Consider the following 12,680-nt stretch of genomic DNA (forward strand, 5'->3'; position numbering starts at 1 on the left):
TGATGCTGTTTGGCTTTGGTAGCTTTGTGCTTGTCTGTATCAGTGGAATGATCAGAGATGCTCGTACTTGTTTTTTCTGCTGGTCTGTGTGTCCTAGATGAACGGGACAGTCTTGCTTTATCTCTCACAATGTTCTTCCAGATCATGGTTGTGCACAGAGGCATGACTATGAGGAAACTTGCCTTTACTTCTGCTAGCTGAATTCCAGTCAATAAAGAGAAATCCATTTTCTTTCTACCTGGTACTGAAGTGGAAGAAGAAAGGGTCTCTTCTTTTTTTTTTGGTGTGTGTGTGTGCATGTGCATGCAGCAAAGCAAACAAAAGTTTACTTTAAACTTTTTCAAATAACTCTTTTTCCTGGCAGAACTCTCTCTGCCTTCTGCTGGCTGAAGGGCATTGTAATTCATGCAATAAAAGGGGAAAAGATCTGCTGGCAGAGTCTGTTTACTTTAAACTTCTGTTTGTTTTGCCTCCACTCTAGGAAAGAATGCAATATTTCTATGAAGCTCTGTTAATTTTTTTTTTTCTCCCTTTGACAAGCACTGGTGAAAGCACCCGACTGACAAACAGGAAATCAAAGGACTTTCAATCCCTGTAGGACAGAGAGAGCTTGAACTGATGCACTGCAAGCTTCTTTTAACTGGTTGTCTTTGAGTTAATGGCTGTTACCTGGTAATGACCCATGTACTTGGGCCAAAATTTTCAAACCAGTCTCCTAAGCTCAAACACTGGCACTGAAGTCAATGGTGGAGTTTCTAAACCACTTCAGACACTAATTTTAAAATAGAATAAGGTATATAAGTGCCAAACTATGGGTTTAATCAGCTGGTCACCACTTGTGGAAATACTGCCACTTTGAAGATCTGTGTTTCAGATCTAGTTTCCAGACTGATAGACCAGACGTGCTGATCTGGGAGCTGGTCTCCACCTGGGGATGGAGGTCCATGGGAGGTGAAACCCCAGGGTTGTTGCAGGCCAGTAGCATCCATTTGTGGTGCCTCATCACTTTGCAGTCAGAAGCTCATGAACTTCCACCCCTAAAGCAGCTGGAAGCTGAGTTTCCAATACAGAGTTTCCTTTGTCTCTGTGTGTGTGTGTGTGTGCGCGCTTTTCTCCTTACTGAAAGAGGCTGAAGATGAGAACGTGCAAAGAGTCACAGGGACAAAATGCTTGATCCAGAATGATGTTTTCCAGAGTGGTGTGGTATCTGACGGTTTATGCTATTTTCCCATATATAAGAACAAAGAGGAAAAAGGAGGATCATGGCGATAGTCTGCTCAGTGCAGAGGTGATAGCTAGGAAGGCAACTGCTGTCATATGTGCTGGATCCAGTGTTTCTGGGAGCTGTAATATACATCCAGTTGCTTAATAACAGAGCAAGGGTTGTTTTTTCCCTTCTTAATTCATAACCAGCAGGAATGGCAACACTGATCCACTTATACCTAAGTGCCTAGCAGCTGGGAGCAGTGGGTCTGGGTAAGGCATGCTCCAGCTCCTGTAAGGGTTCAGGTCTACATCTCTTACTTGTTGGGAGAGTTTGCCAGACACCTGCCCATGAGCTGGGACTCAGCAGAGCAGGGGCATGTGTTTCTGACAAATCTCAGCTACTGAAAGCAAAAATCATGGGCCAAGAGGGGTGTGAATGTCTCTCCCTTTGGAAGTGCACAGAGCCAAGAGGTGGAAGCCTGTACTCCGACAGCTCCTTCCAAGGCTTTTTTTTTTTTTCCTTTTCTTCCCGTGTCCTGTCCTTGCCCCACAGTTTATGTTGTCCAGCTGCTAGGTATGAATAGGAAAAGAGCAGAAAGAGTGAGAGAACAGAACTAGCCCTGAGGCTAGGGACGAGAAATCTGGACTCCTCCCTGACACAGTCTCAGCTGCGCAGCTTTACTTCCAGAGCCGAGCACTCGGTTTTCTTACCCGCAAAGATGTGTCAGGGAAGGGACAAGCAACTGCTCTCTTCTCCCTTTCCCTCTCATGTTAGGAAAGTAAAGCTGACACTATGGTGTGTTTAAGGCACTCTGCCCTGGTAGCAGTAGGTGCCCACTGGCCTCCCCCTTTGAGCAGTGCTAGGCAGAGCACTCGGGACCGCTGGGGATGCACCGGCTCTGCTCCGGGCAAAGGCACTGGGAGAGCTGGAAGCACCTGCACGGCTCGGGGTCAGGCAGAGCAGTATCTAGGGTTGGAAGAGAGATGCCGAGAGCAGACTTGGGGGTCCTGGTTTTGGTGGTTGGCCTTTAAAGATCTCCTCGATGTGCCTTGAGCTTCTACAAGATCTGACCCTAAATATTGATCTAGAAAGTGTTAGATTTATTTTGGCAATATGAGCTCCGTTCCCAAGATGTTCAGGAACATAGGTCTTCAGAGCTAGAAGGATTTAAAAACTTCACCTGCTGTGTAACAAAAAACTAAGAACCTTATCCAAAAATGTCTGCCTTGAGCTCGTAGCTTGTGATGAGATATTGCAAGACTCTTAACGTCCCAGGATCTGGAGAATTCTTGCCCATGCACTCCTTTCCTTTTCTTGAGTCTGCTGCAGTTCTTGAATAAAAAGCTCCTGAAAATATGTATGTAAATACAGGGCATTTTACCACATGCTTGCAAGGCAGGCAAATGGATTAGGCCTTTGTGGAAGCGTGAATAGGTTAGGATTATAATTCATTGTAATGTCATGACAAACTGCAATTTCAAAGGCATAAGTCCTCCATTTTGTAGCCAATAGAAAATTTAAAGGGACAAAACCCCAATTTTCTTCATAATCAATAAAATGTACAACTTTATCTTATTAGAAGAGGCTGTCGGTTGCAGTTAACCATTGTCAACAGGCTGTTTGATCTATCAGTGAAACAAATCATTGCAAGGAACACAGCCCTGCTGCTGTGGCTTTTGCGGTGTTTTTAATGAGGACTGGCAATACTTTTATTCCATTACAAGATTCAAAAGTGAATTTGTTGGAGTCACACCCAGGCTTAAAGTGGGAGAGTGGGGTTTAAAAATAAACTGTGCTCTTCCAAATAACTCAATAGATTAAGGAATCATCCAGAATAAATCAGCTCCCTGTCGCTATGAATGGTATTTAAATCAAGGGTGGTGCTCCATGCGGCACTGCTTTAGCCTGCCCCTGGGACTCCACAGAATTAAAGGGCATGCGTGGCTGTTCTCGAGTGAGCTAACAAAGGGGAATGAAGGGTCTGGGCACTGATATTAAAAGAGACAGGAAGGAGGAGAAAATATGACAGAGTAGGAGGGGGTAAAGGGCTGTTTGGCAAGTGTTTCCCACCATGGTTCTGGCAGTCCTTATACACAGTGGCCCTGAGGCTCATGCTGGCACCCAGCACCATTGCGTCCCTGCAGCATGTAAGCTGGACACCCCTGGAAGGGAACCCCTCCCTGCCATGCTCACGCTGCTGGCTCAGGCTCTGCACGTCTGTCCTCTTATGCCTTTAAGTCCCTTTAGGTGTTGGGCCATATATTGAGGTGATGAAGGTGACATAGGGCAGGCTGAAGCCATGTTTCTGCATCAGGAGCCCCCCAAAGCCCGTGACATCCCTCCTGAGTGCTACAACTACTCACCCGGCACAGCTGCTGGCACAGAAGGGTCAGGACAGGTTTCCTTCCTCCCAGCACTGAGGGAAAACGTACAGCCTTGAGAGGAGGGATGCCTTGGGATTAAATCTGATCTGAGGTTGAGGTGATAAACATGGGATAAAATCTCCTGTGAAAGGCATCTTCCTAATTTGAAGGTGATGCTAATGGATGGAATACCCTTAGCCCACATAATTCCTGAAATAAATAACAGAGTAGCCCAATAAGTCAGAGAACTGTTTTGCAGCTCCTCCTCCACCTCAGACTGTGTCTTAGGCACTTAGCTCATAGGAAGAAAATCTCATCCACCTGGCAAATTACAGGAGGCTGGGAACAGCAGCACCTCTGCTGAGTCTCAGCTATTGTTTGTGCTTTGGGGTGGGAGTGTGCTTGGCAGAACAGGTAACTCTGCCCCTGGGAAAGCGTCCTGAGAAGTGGCTGTGGATAGTCAGTCTTGCCCTGGCTATGTCTCCCTGTGGAGCTGGGTTTGGTAGTCCCCTCTGTGGCCTTTGGAGCTGCTTCAGAAGCTGCTTGAAGCTGGATGGGACCCAGAATTGTCAACAATCTGAGTAGCCTGTCTCAGTCCTGCTGTGAAGTGATTATCACATCTAACAAAATAATTTGCTAGAACAAATAACACTTCAGGCTCTGTTGTTTCAGGTGAAACTTAGTCCTAGTAAGTATAAATTTATAATAACAGCCATAGCCTTATGAGTTTCCCAACAGTCAGGCTTAATTCAAACGCATATTTCAGGCTCTTATAGGGACACTCTCATCTTTGTACACTGGGAGTTAGGGATTTACAGACATAATTCCCATTAACACTAATAGGAGTTACAGGATGCACATATATCCCCCTCTTGATGCAGAGACTTCCCCCGAGGATAACTACTACATTTTAAATTCTCCTTCCATGACGGTTTGCTGTGCTATTACGTATGCTCAGACATAAGCCCCGGCTCCATCCAGGAGGGGTGCACCTTGTACCCCCCCCGGGCCGCACACCCACCTCGGGCTGCCCCTGGCAGCGCGGCCTGACGCGGACGCGCTCCGAGCGCAGCGCGCTCCCGCTGCTAAGGGCGCAAGCCCAGAACGCGCCTTCGGCCTCTGCCGGGCTGGGATCGGTGCTTGCAGCCGCGCCCGGGCCGCGGCGGCGGAGCCCGAGTGCCACCTGCCGGGGCCGCCCCGGGGCGGGCAGCGGCTGGCACGGCGGGTCCCGGCGGAAAGCCCCAGCCCTCGGTGAACGGGGGGACGTGGGGGCATAAGGTTTGCGCCCGATGCAGCCGGAGGCACAAAAAATCGTAGGAGTAAACGGCGGCCGTGTCGCATCGGGGGACGTGACGCTTGGCGGGAGAGAGAGGAGGAAATAAATATTTCCTTCTAAGTCCACACAGAATTCGCGTGTCTGAAAAAGAAAAATGACGGTATGGTTTCTCAGGGTGGTTAGCTGAAAAAGGGAAAGAAAATGAGAACTGACTTCATTCCGTTTCTTGTCATTTTTTTCACAGCTGTTAAGAGCACTGCTGAAAATCTTCTATCTATAAGGCACTTCACTGAAACAGGGTTTAACCTGATGTTTAAATGAGCGGCCCAATCAAGGCCTGGAGGGTACTAGAATATCCTCTCTGGAAGTGTACTCATTATACTCTGTTGCATTTGCAATGTTTTGCAAACGCCTGCTTCTCTAATGAGATCTACTCACATAACGTGTACTTGTAGCATAACTGTAGTGGGGAAAAAAGGTCACAAATATGGTACCGTGCCTGACCAAAACCTATTCTTTGTGTCCCATTCCCTTCTTAGTGACTGTGAAGTTGACCCTGTTGAAATTAATGGGTTGATGCTTTTACAAAGTGTGTGTGACAGATAAATCGGATTATATAGAGGTTGACAGGGCAGTTGCTTTTGAGAGATATTTTTGGGTTTGTTTTTTTTTGATGCTGATACTTCAATGATAACCAATGTGCTGATAGCTGCAGTGTTCTTCTGACAGACCCACTATGTCGTTGGAGTCGGAGTAGGCTGCTGCCTGGCTTGCAGAGCGTAGAAGAACTGAAGGCAGAGTCTCACTGATCCAGACAGCCCCATGTTGCACCTAAAGCTGAGATGCTGACATACGCCTCGTATTTCTCTAATTGCTGAACTGGTCTTAGCCACAATTATTCCACAGACTCAGAGCTGCTATTGGGGTGTATGTATGAATCACTAATGAGAATCTGCCATTGTGTTGTATGTAAAAGGCAGGACCCAAATTTACCTAGCAACAGAATGTGGAATGCCCAAATCACCTTTTTTAATAGTTGTCTTTTAGCCTGAATTGGACTGTAAAGCCACAAACATTTTGCCAGGTTTTTCCAGCTCCTTCACAGACCTATCCTTATAGAACTACCAAGTGGTACATGGAAAGTGTGTCCCCATGCGTGCACACACAGCACAATTTCAACACTTCTTTATATATTAAGCTTCACTGCTTCATGCAAGCTAAGAATTTGGCCTTCTGTGTATTTCTGTATCTGCAAGCAGAAAATCTTTATTAATAAATCTCTTATATATGCTGTGAGATGCTGGAGGATCTCCCATCTCATTGCAATTATGTGTATTTTAGATCAGAGAGGTGATGGTTTAGACTTGACGGCTCTGCAGAGAGTGTTGCATGTTATGCTAGCGACACAGCTTTGGCTATGGGCCCTGATCCAAAGCCAGCTGCAATCAAATAGTCAAAGGTCATGTCTACACAGCATAAAGAAATTGTAGTTGTAGCTTGTCCTAGAATTACCCTTGGTAGTTTAAGCCAACTAGCATGAGAAATCATAAGCAAATGTATAGCTGAGGGCTACCAGAATACAAAGGTCTCCAATGTGGGTTGGTGATGCCTCCTGGAACCCATCTCCATACACACGCAGAAACGGACCAAGTCCGTGTCACGTCTGTGCCCAGTGCTGGGCCATCAGTGTGCCCTGCACCTCCGTTCCCCAGGTGGCAGCCCTGGTCGGAGGGGCAGCAGGACCTCCAGCCACCAACCTGCTACCAGAACGTTATGGCCAGGAACTGCCTCTTCCCTGTCATAGCTCCCACTGCAATCCCTCATGAATCACACGAGGCCACGAGTGCCAGAACAAGTGTCCCAACTGCCCCTTGTCCCCAGATCAGGATAAGGCTGTCCACATACCAACTAAAAAAGGCCAGCTGCTGGAAAGCAATGATTGCAGCATGGTGCCAGCCGCCATTAGAGGGGAGAAAAGTCTAATCTTCAAAGCCTTGGGGAAGGCAAAAGCTTGAGAACATGAATGAAACTTCAGGAAAAGAAACAGAAGGTACTTAAAAAGAACAAAAAATTTATTATTCATATAAAGATATACACGTAATATATTTAGATGTCTCTATAAATATTTTGCAGTATTTGCACAATTTTTTAAGCTACCCTCCATACTGTAGCGCTCTGGATTATTATTTCAAAGTATGTACCTTGTTTTAACAGCATGGGAGCTCTTCTAGTGATAATGAGAAGCAGAAAGAAAAATTTGGTGAACTGGACTTCTCCCATTCCAGTGTCCAAATGTTTTGTCTTAGAGGAAAGTTACTTATTACCATTCCTCTAAGAAGTTATTGTTTAGGGTGTATTTTATTGTCTTTTTTTATACAATGGAAATGGCTTTTTATATCATCATGCAAAAGCAAGGGGATCTTGTACTACTACTTACATGATCTTTTCTGTATCTTTTTATTTCTGCAACACCTGCCTTAGAAATGAAGTGGTTTGCTATGGACAAAGTCACTGATTATTTTAGCTCAATATCTGTGAATGCTCTTGGGTCACCCTGAAATTTAGCTCGGGGCAGGGGGTAGGAAACAAAAAGATAGAAGAAAGGAGAAAGAAGATTTACATTGCTGACCTTTCTTGGAGGCAGACTTTCAGATCACTTTGACCTGTCTCCTGTCTACCTGTCAAAACGATTATTTGTTCTTTCACAGTGCCTAGAACAATTGCAGGGTAAGGGTTTGTTTACTCTTTTGCATCATATTGAAATCATTTACTTTTATAATTGTGGACAGCTGGAAAAGGAGTTAGGGAATAACATAGGAGCAAAAATTAAGAGAACTGGAGAGAAGATGGAGGATTTTACGACAGGGCACCAACAAGTTTTAATGCTTGAGATCACATAACAATCTTTTATTGAACACTGAAGACTACCATATAACTTCTGTAGCTGGAAAGTAAATTACTGTCTTAATCAAATGTCTTTCTGTCACTACAGCAGTAATAAACATGAGCAGATATGTTTATCTTTTATCCACACTTAACAGAATCAAAAACTTGGAGGAGAGAAAGGGTTACTATCATGTGTCCCTGATGTAAGACATGTACCTATTTAGTATATATCTGAATGGCTCTCTCAAAATGCTCTGGTCTCTGCTCTTAGCCATTTTGTGTGTTCAGTCCCATGTAAACCCTTGCAAAGCATAATACCCTGCCTGATTTTTAAAATGAACAAGAGCTCTTTTGCAAAATCTCCTCTCCACTTCCCAGTTTAAAGCCACTGTGGTGTTTTCTTCTGAGTATACTACTTTTGTTTTATCTTGTTGCATTGGCGTTTAGCAGAATAATGTTTTAAGAACAATAACCTAATGTTTAGGAACAATAACCCTATTGCCTCACGTCAGCCCTGCTATTCTGACTCACAAAGCCACACGTCCTGCCTGTGAGAGTGACTAAAAGACAATACCAAAGAATGAGCTTCAGAAAATGACAAGCATGTGATATTTTCTCAGTGTTGCCACCAGGGGTACCGGCTCTTTTTGGATCCAAGTGTGATAGCCCTGTATTAGCCGTAATGGCCATTTGTTTCAGAGGCTTTCCAGTTAGTCATGTAAATCTTTCAATAGCCGGGACACTTTGTGAAAAGGAGCACGGAGCTTAATGACACGCTCAGTAAAGAGGAATCTCCTTTTGTTTTGAAACTAAAAGGACCTGGGGGTGGTGGTTGACAGCCAGCTGAACATGAGCCGGCAGTGTGCCCAGGTGGCCAAGGAGGCCAACAGCGTCCTGGCCTGTATCAGGAATAGTGTGGCCAGCAGGAGTAGGGAAGTGATCGTGCCCCTGTACTCGGCACTGGTGAGGCCGCACCTCCAATACTGTGTTCAGTTTTGGGCCCCTCACTACAAGAAGGATGCTGAGGTGCTGGAGCGTGTCCAGAGAAGGGCAACAAAGCTGGTGAGGGGGCTGGAGCACAAGTCTTAAGAGGAGCAGCTGAGGGAACTGGGGTTGTTTATTCTGGTGAAGAGGAGGCTGAGGGGAGACCTTATCACTCTCTACAACTACCTGAAAGGGGGTTGTGGTGAGGTGCGTGTTGGTCTCTTCTCCCAAGTAACCAGCGATAGGACAAGAGAAAATGGCCTTAAGTTGTGCCAGGGGAGGTTTAGATTGAATATTAGGAAAAACTTCTTCACCGAGAGGGTGGTCAAGCATTGGAACAGGCTGCCCAGGGAGATGGTGGAGTCACCATCACTGGAAGTGTTCAAAAAACATGTGGATGTGGCACTTCAGGACATGGTTTAGGGGACACGGTGGCGCTGGATTAATGGTTGGACTCGATGATCTTGAAGGTCCTTTCCAACCTTAGTGATTCTGTGTGTGATTCTCTTTCTTCTAGTTTAGCAGTGCTGCTAAAGTCCCTGTGGATCAAAATCGTTGTTTTCAAGTTCATCTTACTTTATTTCTTTAAAGTCTCAGCAAATACCTCAAATCAAAGCTAAAAAAAATTCAGATTACATTAAATTCATTTATTTAACCCTAAGCAATTTTTCTTTCAATTTTGGATAACTCTGGAGAAAAAAAAAAAAATTAGGTTCAGGTAAACATCAAGTTACTTGGGGATTTTTAAGAAATGTCAGTGGTGAATCAGAAAAATCAATTATTTCCACAGGTCTTTTCTTAGCTCTTTATTCATAGAACCTGCACATCTGTCATTCCTTTCTCTGCCTCCTTCATTTTTTTCTTTTCTTGTACCTGTTCCTCTTCTCCCAAGATCATTTGTAAGAAGAGTCATCTCAGGTTCATATTTTCAGATGTATTGCTTGTTATCTTACAATCTGCAAACAAATAAAAATCTTCTGTATCTCCTCTATCCCAAGGAGGTCAAATGCTTCAGAACTGAAGCCACAGCAGCTTCTCTTAAATATAGTTTCAATTACAAGGGTGGACTACTTATTTGCGTCATCATTTGTTGTTTTCTTGAGAAAATAAAGTAACAGTTTGTGAAGTTTTATTGGGTTTTGGTCACCAAAAAAATGTTTTCTTCTAATGAAAGACATTCAGATTTTTATCTTTATTTGAAAGCCAGCGGTATTTTTTTTTTTGCTGTACAGAGTGATATAGCCAGCCATACAAAATGCCATGATGAAGCCGAGCTAGAAATAAGAGTCTGATGAAGAGTTAGCAGCATATAGTTAGCAGGGAAATACAGAAAAATAATGAAAAGTATTGTGAAAAATCGTAGTTTGTGTGCGTATATATGTGTGTCTCCTTTTTAAGACACACACTAATTCACAGGTTTAAATTAGCACAGCTCTAGTAGAAATGAGCTGCAAGTCAGCCCCACATTTTAGAAGCGACCTCTCATGTGGTGACACTAGTGATGTTTTGCAGAGCATGTAAAGGTGCTCAGGTGTCCATAAAGTTGAAGAGGTTACGGAAAAACCTGCTCTAGCACAGCCTGGGGTGTGCAGACCAGCAACATTCCAGTGCAGGAGCCCTGTGTGGGGATGTGGGTACCGGCTGCAGCATACAGAGACAACGAACTTGTCTGTGGCTGGAGAAGAGCCACGACAGCAGAAGGCACACGCATACACATGCTTATGTGGACACCCTGAGCCAAAAAAAGCTGGTAAAGGAGGAAAATGTGCTTAAGGACAGGTGGCTTTCAAGAGAGGAGTCAGCAGCAGCGAGGAGAGGGAAGTGCCAGAAAGAAGCTTTGCCAGTGATTCAAAGTCAGCCGTTACACCATACTTTGATTAGTTTGCCTCCACAACAGCTCTGGCTTCACAAGTTAAGCTGAAGTCCACTTTCACGGCTTCCATTTTCTACCTATGAGTTTTGTAGGCACACAGTTACGCTAAGTCTGGGCATTTGGATGTCTGCCTGCCCAACGTGGTGTGTTTATTTCTCATTTGGGAATAGAAGGACCGGGTTTGCTCATGGAAAGAAGTGAATGAACTCATTTGCAGGTGCAATCTTAATGTATTCTTGAACTGCTGGCCTCTCTGCCTTTCCCAGTTCAGTTTTATAGTGCTGTTTGGGGGTTGGGTTTTTTGTGTGTGGTTTTTATTTTTAATAAGTAGTCCAAAATGTCCCTTAACTGAGATCTCTTTAATCTCCCAGAATCTTTTTAAGTGGACTTGCCCAACACTTAGCAATGGCAGGGAGATGGGTAGAGCAGAGAACAAAGGTTCACAAGGATCGTTTGTCCATTGGCATTTGGTTCGGAACCTCAGAGTAAATGTCTGTATTCTTTGTTCTTTCTAGTAATGTAACTTTCCAATCATGTAAAGTACAGCATGCCAGGAAACTTTGTAACAGTTAATTCATTTTTGTGCAGTTCCCAACTGCCAGAAGTCAAGGGAGCAAACGAGAACGTAGTGTAAGCCACAGTTCACATGGCTATGCTACAGACCACGAAGACTGTTGATTGATGCAGTGTGAGTTTACCCTCCAGGACACAGCTGAGGTTATTGGTGGGACAAGGAACTGAAGATTGTGTTGCAGCTATTGGCTTCATTCATGAATTGTTAATGTAGAAGAATAAAAGAATTCACTCACGGCAATCAATTTCCCTTTAAAAATACAACAATTCACCCCAAAAGAGTGAAAAAAGGCTTAAGTGATAAATTGCAGGAGTATTGCTTTCACATTTGACACCCATTAGCCCTGCTTTATATTGGGAAAATAGTATCATTAAGCAAAGTAGACAGTGCTTTACAACTATTATCTTATGAAAAGATTCAGCTACTACATAAAGATAACTATTATTAAATAGGAACATTTTGCAAAGCCTTTAAAGGGTAAGAAGCAAGAAAAAGTTATCTTTGGTAGTATAGGTCTTTTTCTACATGCTTTCACAAAAAAGCATGTCTCACATCTTTAAGACAGAACAATCAGAGCTATTTGAGTTGAGAGGCACTTAATGGGAAGCTAGATTCCCCTAGCAATAAATGCATGTGCCTTTATAAACTAAAGGAAGTTGCTGTCCTCCTCCAAAATCACGGGAGTGCAGTAATTACTGTGTGCTGGATTCCTGCAGTGAAATGGTAGTCACTATTGTTCTGCCCCAGGAGGAACCATGGAGCAGAAGTAGGGTGGTTGGCATCCAGTTCTCCAGGGTTAAGGACCAAGCTAAACAGTGCCTCTTTCATCCGTGCCAGCCTTTTCAGAATTAAGCTGAAACCACTTTCACCAGCAATCTTCTTCCCATAGTCCTTTTCCAGCACAGATCATAAACACTCACTCAGTCTTATAATACACTATCTTGTAAGCTGTTAAAAAATATGTGACCGAGCTTCAAAACCCCTGCCAAACAAACCTTCCTTCTAATATCCAGAAAATGCTGTCCTTTCTGTCTCCATGTCTAATTTGAGGCAGATAAAACCAACTTCTCACCATGCTTTATCCAACTGTTACATGTCTTCCCATCACATTAGACCCCAAATGTCCCTTAGAGAAGGAAGAGAATAAGGCTGATAGAGAGGGGCCCGTTCATTCTCTAACCTATGCCCTCGCCATTCTGAACAAAAAGCATATATGTTTATTGAAACCATTAGCCCCCATCCCATGTGCCAGGTTATGTCCTAAAGCAAGGTGCAGCAGTGTTGCAGATGCAGGGATTTGTGAAAAGAAAGGATGAGAAAAGTAGGATGGTGAGGACTGCATGAAACATCAAACACAGGGACAAGGAGAAGAGAATTCAGAGCAAGGATTAGTTTTTGCACTGAGTGTTGGCTAGAAAAAAAAAGACTTAGAGCTCTCATCCTTGCTCTTTCTTATTCTTTGTAACCCTCTTTCTGAACTGTGGATACTTGACTATATAATCATTTTTTTCCCCCTT

Source organism: Phaethon aethereus (genome assembly GCF_964289735.1).
Source record: "Phaethon aethereus genome assembly, chromosome: 8".
Taxonomy (NCBI): Eukaryota; Metazoa; Chordata; class Aves; order Phaethontiformes; family Phaethontidae; genus Phaethon; species Phaethon aethereus.